The 12,407-nt window shown below is 37.2% G+C and overlaps 1 pseudogene; it reads left to right on the top strand.

The window, feature by feature from the left end:
* The window catches only part of LOC115731871, a 93,728-nt pseudogene extending 81,632 nt beyond the window's left edge, over window positions 1–12,096 (top strand).
* Window positions 12,097–12,407: the final 311 nt, after the last annotated feature.

The raw sequence follows: 12,407 nt of genomic DNA, 5'->3' as shown, positions 1-12,407 counted from the left end.
AGGCCCAAATTTATGAAAATGAAGTCAAACTAACCTAATCTAAGCTTCCTCTATTTTTAGGGATTTTCTAAATTTTTTGTATTTTTAAAAAAATTTCAATTTTTTTAAATTTTAAATTTTAATTTTTTTTTTATTTTTATTAGGTTAAGGAAAAAGTGACGAGAGAACTGAAAGAAAAAAGTAAGAGATGTGAAACTTCATTCTGTTTTGTTATTCTCAAAAGTGATTCTTTTTCCATAACCATTTTTTTTTTTTTTTCGGATTTTGCTCTAAAACTTATTTTGATTCTCTAAAACCGATTCTGGAAACATAATCAGAATTAGAATTATTTATGTTACCAAACAACATTCTTATCTTTTACTATTCTGGTGAATAGAATCAAAGAACCAAAATGGTTCTCATGCAGACCCTTACTTACAAACTGGGAATTTGAAGATTCTCTAAAATTTCATTAATTTATTCTAGAAAACTTCAATTTTGTAAATCGAAATTTATGAAGATTATGGAGACTCAGAACATTAATGAGTTTCACTGTCCTCATGCTCTCTGAAGCTTGAATGCCTCGATCTTTGGGACTTGGGTTTTAGATGGTTGATGCTTTGAAGCTTGATTTACAATAAATCTTGGTCCGGGACCCTATCCGCATAGTGAAAATCTAATAGGCAAATAGAAATGGAATCTCATAGTTGTTCTTTAATCGGAGAATTTCACGGTTTATAATCCCTAAATACGTTGTTTATGTAATAAATTCAAAATGGCATTAGCAAACGTCATGAATAGTATACAAACCGATGAGAATAATCGCACTAAAAATTGAAATTATGGCAGTAGAATAACAGAACCAAAAAGAAATGGAATCGATACAAATAAATACTGAGGCCTATGTCGGACACAGTTTCCTTAAAATAGATTCGTCCCCTCCGGTATATACTTGAGGTTTCGTGAACGTCTATCTCCCAGGATACAAGGGTTGGCAACGAAGAAGCTAGCACAAGACTTCAAAGCTTTCGGCGAACTTAAAGAAAATGGAACTGAACACTATCGAAAAAGCAATGCAAATGCAGAGAATAGAAAGAGAGGGAGAAGATTTTCTGGTGCAAAAAAAAGAATGGGAAGCCATCTACTCATAAGGTAAGTGGGGCATTTCGGGAATAAAAGTTATAATGGCTAATTAAATCTGCTGTTATAATATTAATTCCGTAACAACAATGCCATTAATTTGTCGTTACTCAATTGATTCAACAATTGGTACAAAAAAAACTTTAATCTGCCATTACTCAATTAATTTAACAGCTATTACAAAAAAAAAATTATAACAGTTTGAGTTGAAACAAAAAATAAACCGGAAGGCAAAAATGGGCTTTTTGCGAAGCCCACTTTCTGTCCCGCATTCATGTACGCGGGTCGTGCGGTTGCGCCCAAGTTTCTGCTCGTCGGGCCTCCTTTAAGGCCTGGGATTTGCATCCTCCTGCGCTGGCGCGCGAGGCATAATACTTGTGCTATGATAGTTACTACTCCAAAGGAGGGTAACTATCTATAAAGCACTCTAAAGCCTTCTTTCTTTTTAATGTGGAATTAGCATTTTTCACTTCTCACTTCCAACTCAAGGGTGTTCTTTGAGCATCAATTTCTCATTCATTCACCCTTCAATTTATCTCATATTTCCAACAATCCCCCACATGAATGAAAATTGTTTTAGTTTTGACTCTGTGATAGTGTTCAACAATTGAAACCTGCATAGGATAGGTAGGTGTTACCCTTTGAACATTCTCTTGTGAAAGTATATTTAATTTACTAGCTGTCTAGTAGACATGATGTCCTTAAACTATCCTGCTTTCTTATGTAAATAAACCATACACTTCACATAGGAATCATCTAAATGTTTGTTCAGTTCTCATGGTTATGTTCGTTTTGGCTATGAACATCAATCCGGTTCTCTGAGAGTTTTTAAAGAATTTAGCCCTAAATAATTCTCCTTTGAAGCGGCCCCACTTCTCTATCACATAGGTGATTACTTAATTTTCAGTAATTTGTTTACTCCATTTAAGAATCATTAAAGCAAAATTGCTATCCTTTTTTTTCTTACAATATCAACGATATTTTATAGGAATGGTTTTAGGGATAAACCCCCATAGTGACATCACTAAGTTTATATAATTAGGTTATCCATTTAAACCTAGATCTTGGGATCTCTAGTCAACTAGGTTGGGTTTTCTTTTTATCAACTTGTTCTTTTATAGGCTTGAGTCACATTCCACTTGTCGATTTTTCAATTAACTCTTTATTTAATCCTTTAGTTAGCGGATCCGCAATATTATCCTTTGACTTTACGTAGTCAATAGAGATAATTCCGGTTGAGAGTAGTTGTCTAATGGTATTATGTCTACGACGTATATGTCTAGCCTTACCATTATACATGTTACTATGTACTCTTCCAATTGCAGATTGACTATCACAATGTATACAAATTGGTGACACAAGTTTTTCCCATTTTGGAATGTCCTCTAAGAAATGGCGTAGCCACTCAGCCTCTTCATCACATTTATCTAAAGCTATAAATTCATATTCCATTGTGGATCTGGTTATAACAGTTTGTTTATAGGATTTCCAAGATACAACTACACCTACTAGTGTGAATATATATTCACTAGCAGATTTTGAGTCTTTTATATCAAATATCCAGTTTACATCACTATATCCTTCTAGAACAGTTTGTGTATCGGTATAATGCGGACTATGATTTCGAGTATACCGTAAGTACCTAAGTACTCTCACTATTGCTTTCCAATGGTCAAGACTCGGATTGTTCGTATATCTACTCAATCTACTAACCGTATAGGCAATATCCGGTCTACTACAACTCATTAAGTACATTAAACTTCCAATAACTCTAGATTTCTCTACTTGAGAAATACCCTCTCCTCTATTCTTGGACAGATGAAGACTATTGTCTAATGGTGTTTTAGCAATACCGTAATCATTCATGTTGAATTTTCCAAGAATCTTGTCCACATAGTATGACCGGTTTAAGATAAGACCTTCTGACGTTCTTGTGATTTTAATTCCTAAAATCACATCAGCAAATCCCATATCTTTCATGTTAAATCTTGAATTCAACATATTCTTGGTAGATTTGATCATTTTGTCATTACTACCAACAATGAGTGTGTCATCTATGTAAAGACACAAAATGACATAGCCATTTTACGTCTCTTTAATATAGACACATTTATTACATTCATTGATCTTAAATCCATTGGCAATTATTGTATAATCAAACTTTTCATGCCACTGTTTTGGCTCTTGTTTTAGGCCATATAATGATTTCACCAATTTACAGACTTTCCTTTCTTGTCTTGGAACTATTAAACCCTCGGGTTGTTCCATGTAGATTTCTTCATCCAAATAACCATTTAGGAAAGTTGTTTTTACATCCATTTAATGTACTTCTAGATTTCGCAATGCTGCAATTGCAAGTATTATCTTAATGGAGTTTATTCTCGTCATAAGAGAATAAGTATAGAAGTAATCTAAGCCTTCTCGTTGTCCGTATTCTTTGATTACAAGTCCGGCTTTATACTTATCAATGGAGCCATTTGCTTTCATTTTCCTTTTAAAGATCCATTTAGACCCTAAAGGTTTACAACCAAGAGGAAGATCCACTAACTCCCAAGTATGATTCTGCAAAATACAATCAACTTCACTTTTTATCATTTATTTCCATAGAAGTTCCTCGGAAGAATTTACGGCTTCTGCATAATTTAATGGTTCATTTTCTAACAAATAAGTTGGAAAATCATTTCCAAATTATTTTTCCACTCTTGCTCTTTTGCTACGTCTCGGTTCTAGTCCATGATCTAAATCATGACTTCCATGATCCGAATCTTGACTTTCTTCATTCATAATTTCATTCATTCATTTATACGAACTTGATCCATCATTGGATTTACAAGAAAATACATCTTCAAAGAATGATGCATTCCTATATTCCATGATCGTATTCTTGTGTACATTTGGAATTTTAGATTCATGCACAAGAAATCGATATGCATTATTATTATGTTCATAGCCTATAAAGATATAGTCCACCGTTTTAGGACCTATCCTTGTTTTCTTTGGTGTTGGAACAGCCACTTTCACAAGACACCCCCACACTCGTAAGTATTTGTAGGATGGTCTCCTACCTTTTCATAACTTATAAAGGGGTTTTATCCTCTTTCTTTCAAGGTACCTTATTTAAAAGGTAATTACTTGACAAAATAGCTTCACCCTACATATTTTGAGGTAAACATGAACTCAGTAATATCGCGTTCATCATTTCTTTCAATGTGCAATTTTTACGTTCAACAACACCATTTGATTGAGGTGAGTAAGGCACGGTTACTTCATGTATAATTTCGTGTTGTGCACAGAATTCACCAATTGGTACTTCATACTCACCACCTCTATCACTTCTTAATCTTTTAATTTTCTTATTAAGTTGATTTTCAACTTCATTCTTAGAGAGAACAAATTTCTCTAAGGCTTCATCTTCACTTTTAAGCAAATACACATAGCAGTATTTAGTGCTATCATCGATAAAAGTAATAAAATATTTATTACCACCTCTTGTTTGCATGAATTTCAAATCGTAAACATCACTATGAATTAATTAAAGGGGTTCGGTGTTTCTTTCAATTGTTTAAAATGATGATCTCGTTAATTTTACATCAACACAAATTTCACATTTATGTTTTGAATCAATTTGGAATGAGGGTATATGTTCCAAGTTAATTAATCTGCGCAATGTATCATAATTAACGTGTCATAGTCTACCATTCCATAAATTGGAAGACTCAAGCAAATAAATGGAAGACTTATTATCTTTACTGATAATTGTCATTATATTGAGCTTAAAAAGCTCATCGGTTACATATCCCTTCCTCACATACATTCCAGATTTAGACAAAATAACTTTATCCGACTCGAACACCATACAAAATCCATACTTGTTCAACAGAGACCCGGAGACTAGGTTCTTTCGAATTTCTGGCATATACGGGACATTGTTCATAGTCGGCTCTTTTCCATATGTCATCTTAAGTAGTACCTTCCCTTGGCCTTCGACAACGGAAGAGGCAGAGTTTCTCATGAAAACTTTCTCCCCATTAATTAGTTTGAGAGTTGTGAACGGGTTCTTATTAGAGCATACATGCCCGGTGGCACTAGCGTCAATCCACCAGTCCTTCATATTGGACCCAATTAAGTTCACTTCAGAAACCATTACAGAGATATTTATGTCCGACATGTCTTAAGCTATGTTATTCACCATATTTGTCTCATTATTCTTCTTCTTTGGAAGTCCGCAATCCACAGATCTATGACTCATCTTGCTACAGTTGAAGCATTTTCCTTAAAACTTGCTCTTGAAACTCCTTCTTTTAGTCTCAACTTTGGCTTAGCAATCTTCTTGTTCTTGTGGCCTTGCCTATGTTCCACAACATTTGCCTTAGTTGTAGTAGGATTGAACCCTTTGCATTCGGAATCTCTATTGTCTTCTTCAATTCGAAGTCTAACAATCGGCTCCTCGAGGTTTATTTTTTCGTTTGTGCTTGAGGTAGTTCTTGAAATCCTTCCACCCAGGAAGTAGCTTATCAATAATAGCAGCCACTTGGAAGGTTTCACTTAAGTTCATTGCTTCAACCTGAATCTCATGTAAGATCACTTGAATTTCTTCCACTTGATTGATCACGGTCTTAGAATCCACCATCTTATAATCAAGGAATCGACCGACAACAAATTTCTTTGCTCCGGCATCCTCAGTCTTATATTTCGGTCCAAGGATTCCCATAACTCCTTTGCCATCTTTATTGCACAATAGACATTATACAATGAGTCATGTAAACCATTCATGACATAGTTCCTACGCAGGAAGTCAGAGTGCTTCCAGGCCTCAACGGCGTTGAAGACTTGGTTATCTGTTTCTCCATCGAATAACTTAGGAGCTTCCTCAGTCAAGAATCTCCAAGATTTAAAGTTGCTAAATAAAACAACATCTTTTGCTGCCATCTTTTAAAGTTTGATCCGTTGAACTTTTTAGATTTCTCACCATGGTGGACATAAACCGTAGCGGGAGCAGAGGATGATCCAGGTAGTTGGATAGGCGAGGTAGAGGCATTGCCTTGGGTGATGTTGTCGGCAGACACATCGACAATTTCGTTTGTAGTAGCCATTTGAATTTTAAATATCCAGTTTGTTTTAAAATTGTAATAAATTCAAAATGGCATTAGCAAACGTCATGAATAGTATACAAAGCGATGAAAATAATCGCACGAAAAATTGAAATTATAGTTGCGAGAATAACATAATAAAAAGAAATGGAATCGATACAAAAAAAAATGCCAAGGCCTGTGTTGGACACGGTTTCCTTAAAACAGCTTCATCCTCTCTAATACGTTTTTGAGGTTTCGTGAATGTCTGTCTCCCAAGATACAACGGTTGGCGACAAAAAAGCTAGCACAGCACTTTAAAGCTTTCGGAGAACTTGAAGAAACTGAACCCGAACACTATCGAAAAAGCAATGCAAATGCAGAGAATAGAAAAAGAGGGAGAAGATTTTACAGGTGCGGAAAAAGAATGGGAAGCCATCTACTCATAGGGTAAGTAGGGCATTTCGGGAATAAAAATAATAATGGTTGATTAAATCCGATGTTATAATATTAATTTTGTAACAGCAATGCCATTAATCTACCGTTACTCAATTGATTCAGCAGTTGTTACAAAAAAAAAACTTGTAATAGTGTGTGTTCAAAAAAATAAATCGAGAAGGCAAAAATGTGCTTTTCGCGAGGCCCACTTTTCGGTCCTACATTTGCGCGCTTGCGCCCAAGTTTCAGCTCGTCAAGCCTCCGTTGAGGTCTGGGATTTGCACCCCCATGCACTTGCGCGCGAGGCATAATGCTTGTATTATGATAGTTACCACTCCAAAGGAGAGCAACTATCTATAAAGCACTCTAAAACCTTTTTTTCTTTTCAATGTGGGATTAGTGTTTTCCACTTCCCACTTCCAACTCAAGGGTATTCATTGAGCATCAATTTCTCATTCATTCACCCTTCAATTTATCTCATATTTCCAACAGTTTATGTCTATTGAAATACCTTATATCACTTGACAACGGGTCTTAAATACTCTTTATATATATGTGGTCTCACTTTACCTATTGACTTAACCTTTTAGAAAGGTTGGCTTTTGGGTTAAATTTTCTAACACGATATTAGATAAGAGTGGGCAAGATGGACCGCTTCGACGGACCGTACTGATGGGTTTGGTCGGGTTCTTGAGGTTACCGATCCAGCCCTTAGTTCCTCAAGGTGGAATCGGTGTCCGGTTGTTTCGATTCCTGGTTTAAGTAGGAACCGGACCGATGGACCGTCCAACTAGACAAATATATTTTTATTTTTATTTTTAGCTTTTAAACACATAACTAAATTAAAAATAAAAATAAAAATACATAACTTAATTGTGATCTGTAGATTTCCATTTTTACATAGGAATTGATTTTTCTCCTTGTTTTGATTTTGTATCACGATTCCTTTCTTCAACTCTTTTGGGTCCAAAGATGCTTGTGTTGATTTAAAAGCTTAAATCTAGTAAATTCTCCTGGAGGACCGGAATACTCCTTTAGTTTACTCGAATGATTCAATCCTGCTAAGTTCATGACTGTTTAATCTGTTTGCTTTTGTAATTTTTGTAACATAAACTGCAGTAGCTCATACATGAGATTGAAATCCCCTTGCATATCGCTTGCCTACCATTGTGGCCATGTTGATGCTTAAAAGATTAAGCTCCAAGAGCATTTTCAGTGCTTAAATTCCTGAAATTTCTGGCGTGTTCACTCCGCAGCAGTTCTATGCTATTGAGTGCATTCGCATTGTGGTTGAAATTATGGGCCCCATCTTGATGAATTGCATATCTAGAATTTTTGTTCTCCCCGAAGTCAGTTCTCTAGAATTATAGCTTTATCCTTCTGAGTTTCCCAAGCCAGTTCTCCCCCAAACCCCTACGTGGTGCCTTCGAAGGCCTGAACTGCCCTGCCAAAGTCAGATTTCTTATTATTTTTTTCATTTTATATTTTATTTTCATTTTATCGATTTCGTTGAACAGTCTGGGAACCATATCAGACCAATGATCTAGTCCGATCCACGATTCTCAAAATTGAGAATCGATATCATTGGTTCGATCCACGATTCTTGAGGACATCAGATCAATCCGGATCATGCTCATCCTTAATTTCATAGCTATATTACTATTCTTTTGGAAACCTGTTAGTCAAATCATTTTAACTAATTCAACGTGCACGTGACGTGGAGCGTTGAAATGTTCCATGTTCAATATACGCATTCTTGCTTTAGTTGTTGTCCACATGCATGTTGAAAAGAAAAGAAGGTACCCACTCCATTGACCCTTCAAAGCTCGACTTTGAAGGTCAAATTTATTATTGGAGATAACCATCACATTCTTCATCTCCTTAAAGGACGTGGAAAATCTCCGGACCAATTGTAATAAAATTAATTGACCACTCAACCTCCCATTTAGGAGAAAACACGTGTCCCTGACTGTCGCTGAAAAAGCGGGCACAAAATGACATGCGTCCGTATCTGTCAACAATTTGTGATAAAATTAACTAACCACTCAGTCCCATTTAATAGGGAACATGTGTCCCTCAACAATTGGGTGTGAAGATAATGACACAAATAATTTTTTCATTTTAACTTAACGTATAATGTGATTCTTAAGCTCTAAATTTATTCAATGAGTCCATTGAACTTTGACCAAACATTAAATGTAGTTTCGAAACTTTTAATTTATTCAATATAATCTCTAAACTTTTTTTATATATTTAATTTAGTCTCGAAGTATATAAAAATATTCGGTATTGTCCTTTCAAGATATTTTAATGAGATGGAGGAACAAGACATTTTGTTTATAACCACCTTTCTAGAAATCTTCTATCCATAATTAAAAGCAAACATTTATTTAGAATATATAAAAAGGAAACGAGAAAAGCATAAAGTTGGTTATTACACTGTTAAGGAAAATTTAAGAATTTCAGCGGGTGTAGTTTTTAAGGAAGGGGGGGGTTGGTGGGGGGCGTGAACTTCTTTCTTTTTTTATCCTTTTTCTTTTGCCAATTTTTTTTTCCTCTCTTGACAATTTTGTAGCACAATCTCGAAGTAATATGTAGGTAAGAGTAGAATGAGAAGGAAAACAGTGAGACAAAACTCACTTTTGGCTGAATTATAAACTTGAGATATCGAGAAATGCTTAGGCTTTTAGCCTGATGATACGAAAGTGGGGGATCATGATTGCAAGATTGCATTTGGGTTCCAAACAAAGGTCAGAGAAAACACTGAGCATTGTTACATGTACCAACAACAGTCTATTAAATTGATTTATTAAGCAACATGACCCTCTGTAAATGGATATTGAAGTTAATCGACTCATCTAGTGCTACTTAATGAACAGATTAAGCTACCACATCATTTGGGTTGAAGAGTCCATGTTCTATCCCCATCACAAATTGAATATATGGCTCTAATTTGAAAGTTCGTATGTCTCTAGAAACATTGCCCAACATCACTCCAAAAATTATCAAGAATGTTGGATTGTTTTCTACCTCGGCAGCATAGAAATTTCCGCACGTACTTAGACTATCTGGCTTTCATTGTAGACTATCTAAGCATACAAACAAATGTTTTGAGTGTTTTCTAAATATGCTTTTTCATTTTTGAAGTTATGTTTAAACAACGGTCCCTAAAAATACAATAAAATTTCCACAAGTCTTCACATATACAGTGATTGCTTGTGAAAAGCATACGCGTCAGCTGTTAACAAAAATCCACTCGTTGAAAAGGAAGTTTGAACAGACTCGTTAACAAACTCATAAATGTCGGCCACCTGATTGTACAGAATGACCCATACCTCAAGAATCAGAAGAAACATATCATCAGTCTCTTGCGAGTTCTCGTCCTGTTTGATTGGTATCAATGGAGCCACAGGTGAACAAAGGAAGGAGCTCGTTCCTCGTGCCTACTGTTCAGGACATACTGAAGGAGAACCCGACCATGGTGCCAGAGAGATACATCCGCGATGACCAAGATCCTCCGCTGATCACAGACGCTTGTTCCGGCTTGCCTCAAGTCCCTGTGATCAACTTGGGGAGGTTGGTTTCGGAGGACCAGGCGAAGCCGGAGCTCGAGAAGCTGCACCATGCGTGCAAGGAGTGGGGTTTCTTCCAGGTAACAAACAACTTTCAAATTTCAAATGCAAAGTATCCAGCGAAGTGTCCGAGAAAACTGGGATCTCATTGATTGAAAGAGATTTAAATCCACATATGACTCCAATTAGGCTCTTAAACGTCGTGAGCCATGTTGATAATGAGTGATTCAGATGCATTTGCAAGGGATGAATCGTTACTGATGAACCCAATAGGCTGGGAAAGGCAGGCGATCCTCGCCATTGGGGACCCTCTACACTAATTTTTAGCCACCAATTGGGATTCAAGTCTAAGTTTCTGCTTGATCAGCCACTGTGCATCCTCGTTTCTTCGGGTTAAGCAAGTGGAATTTTCTGTACCATCTTGCCCTGTTTCATTAGAATAAATAAGTCTGTCTTGATCTCAAAGGAAAGCCTGTTGTGGGTGGATCATGAATGATAACTCCGTGTTAACAATCGTTCAGCTGATAAACCATGATGTGAGCCCCAAGCTGATAGAGAAAGTGAAGAAGGGGACCGAAGATCTGTTCAACATGCCAATGGAAGAGAAGAAGAAGTTTTGGCAGAGAGACGGCGAATCGGATGGCTTTGGACAGGCCTTTGTGGTCTCGGAACACCAAAAGCTTGATTGGGCTGACATATTCTACATGATCACTCTCCCTGCTTCTCTCAGGAAGCCGCACTTGTTCCCCAAACTCCCTCTTCCCTTCAGGTTCTCCCTCTCTAAAACTTATACTACGGGGCAAAACACGCATAGAAAAACACCATATAACTTCCGTGCGACACTTGTGCCATGTGGGTGAACATGCATAAATTATGAGATCACTTGATTAGGCGAGTGATACCACGTCGTGACACATAATATAAGTGCTACATGAACAACTTTCTTGTTGTTTGAGGCTTTAGTGTGTGACGTTCCAAAATATCTTCTTAATGCCTCTAAGAATGAAATTATCCACGTGCTAGAGATGATCTGGACGCCTACTCAAAGGAAATGCATACCCTAGCGATGAAGCTCCTCTACCTCATGGCAAAGGCCATAGGAATGGAGGCGAAGGACCTTGAGGGGATGTTCGAAGATGGGTTGCAAGGAATGAGGATGAACTATTACCCGCCGTGTCCGAAACCCGAGCTTGTAATAGGCCTCAACTCTCACTCTGATGCTGACGCGATTACCATCCTCCTCCAGGTCAACGAAATGGAGGGCCTCCAGATAAGGAAAGATGGGAAGTGGGTACCTGTGAAACCTCTTCCTGGTGCTTTCATCATCAATGTTGGAGACATCGTTGAGGTAATAGTATTGGAACTTTAACTTACACCTTTGACCACACTAGTGATAGTTCATCGTCTCATACTCAAGGCCTTCCCTTCATTGGCTTATAGCAGATTATAACAAACGGGATATACCAGAGCATCGAGCATCGGGCAACGGTGAATGCAGTCAAGGAAAGGGTCTCCATCGCAACCTTCTTCAGTCCAAGAATGGATGCTGAGATAGGCCCCACGCCAAGCCTCATCACCCCAGATACCCCAGCATTGTTCAGGAGGATAACGGTGGCAGAACATCTGAGGGGCTATATGACGAGCAAGCTGCAGGGCAAAGCTTATCTCGACGCCATGAGGGTGCGGCACGAGGAAGCCTAGAATGGCCGAATTGAATCTACTGAGCATGAACGTGAAAAATGGTGAATGGTCGTCAAACCTGATTGTATAACCTAGGTTTTGGATCTGAGGGAGGTCCTTTTGGGGGAAGACAATAATGAGCTCAATAACTTTTTGTCATTGTCATCTCTTGCTCGTCTGAACTATCGGAGAGCCTTGTAAAATCCATGGCATAGACTGTTCCATCGATTCTTCGCTTGATCAAGTGATGAATGTGCATCCTCCTAATCACTGAACTAAGGCCAAATAAAAATTCATGAGACTATGGCTCGCATCTTACCTTACTGGATCCATGGGATTAAAGGGGCATATTTTGAACTCGGACTAACTTATTTAAGGAGTGTCTGTTGCTCTATTAATGTGTAAAAATTAAATCAAAATAATTGTCGACCGATAGAGAAGGCCCCCCGAGACATAGGAGATATATGCAATAGAGCTATCTAAGGCTCTGTTTGTTTCGGAAATAATAAATGACTTTGAAAAAAAAATT

The sequence above is a fragment of the Rhodamnia argentea genome, chromosome 3 (assembly GCF_020921035.1).
Source record: "Rhodamnia argentea isolate NSW1041297 chromosome 3, ASM2092103v1, whole genome shotgun sequence".
Lineage (NCBI taxonomy): Eukaryota > Viridiplantae > Streptophyta > Magnoliopsida > Myrtales > Myrtaceae > Rhodamnia > Rhodamnia argentea.
Note: the sequence above shows the minus strand (reverse complement) of the source record. Positions and strands in the feature narration are given on the sequence as shown.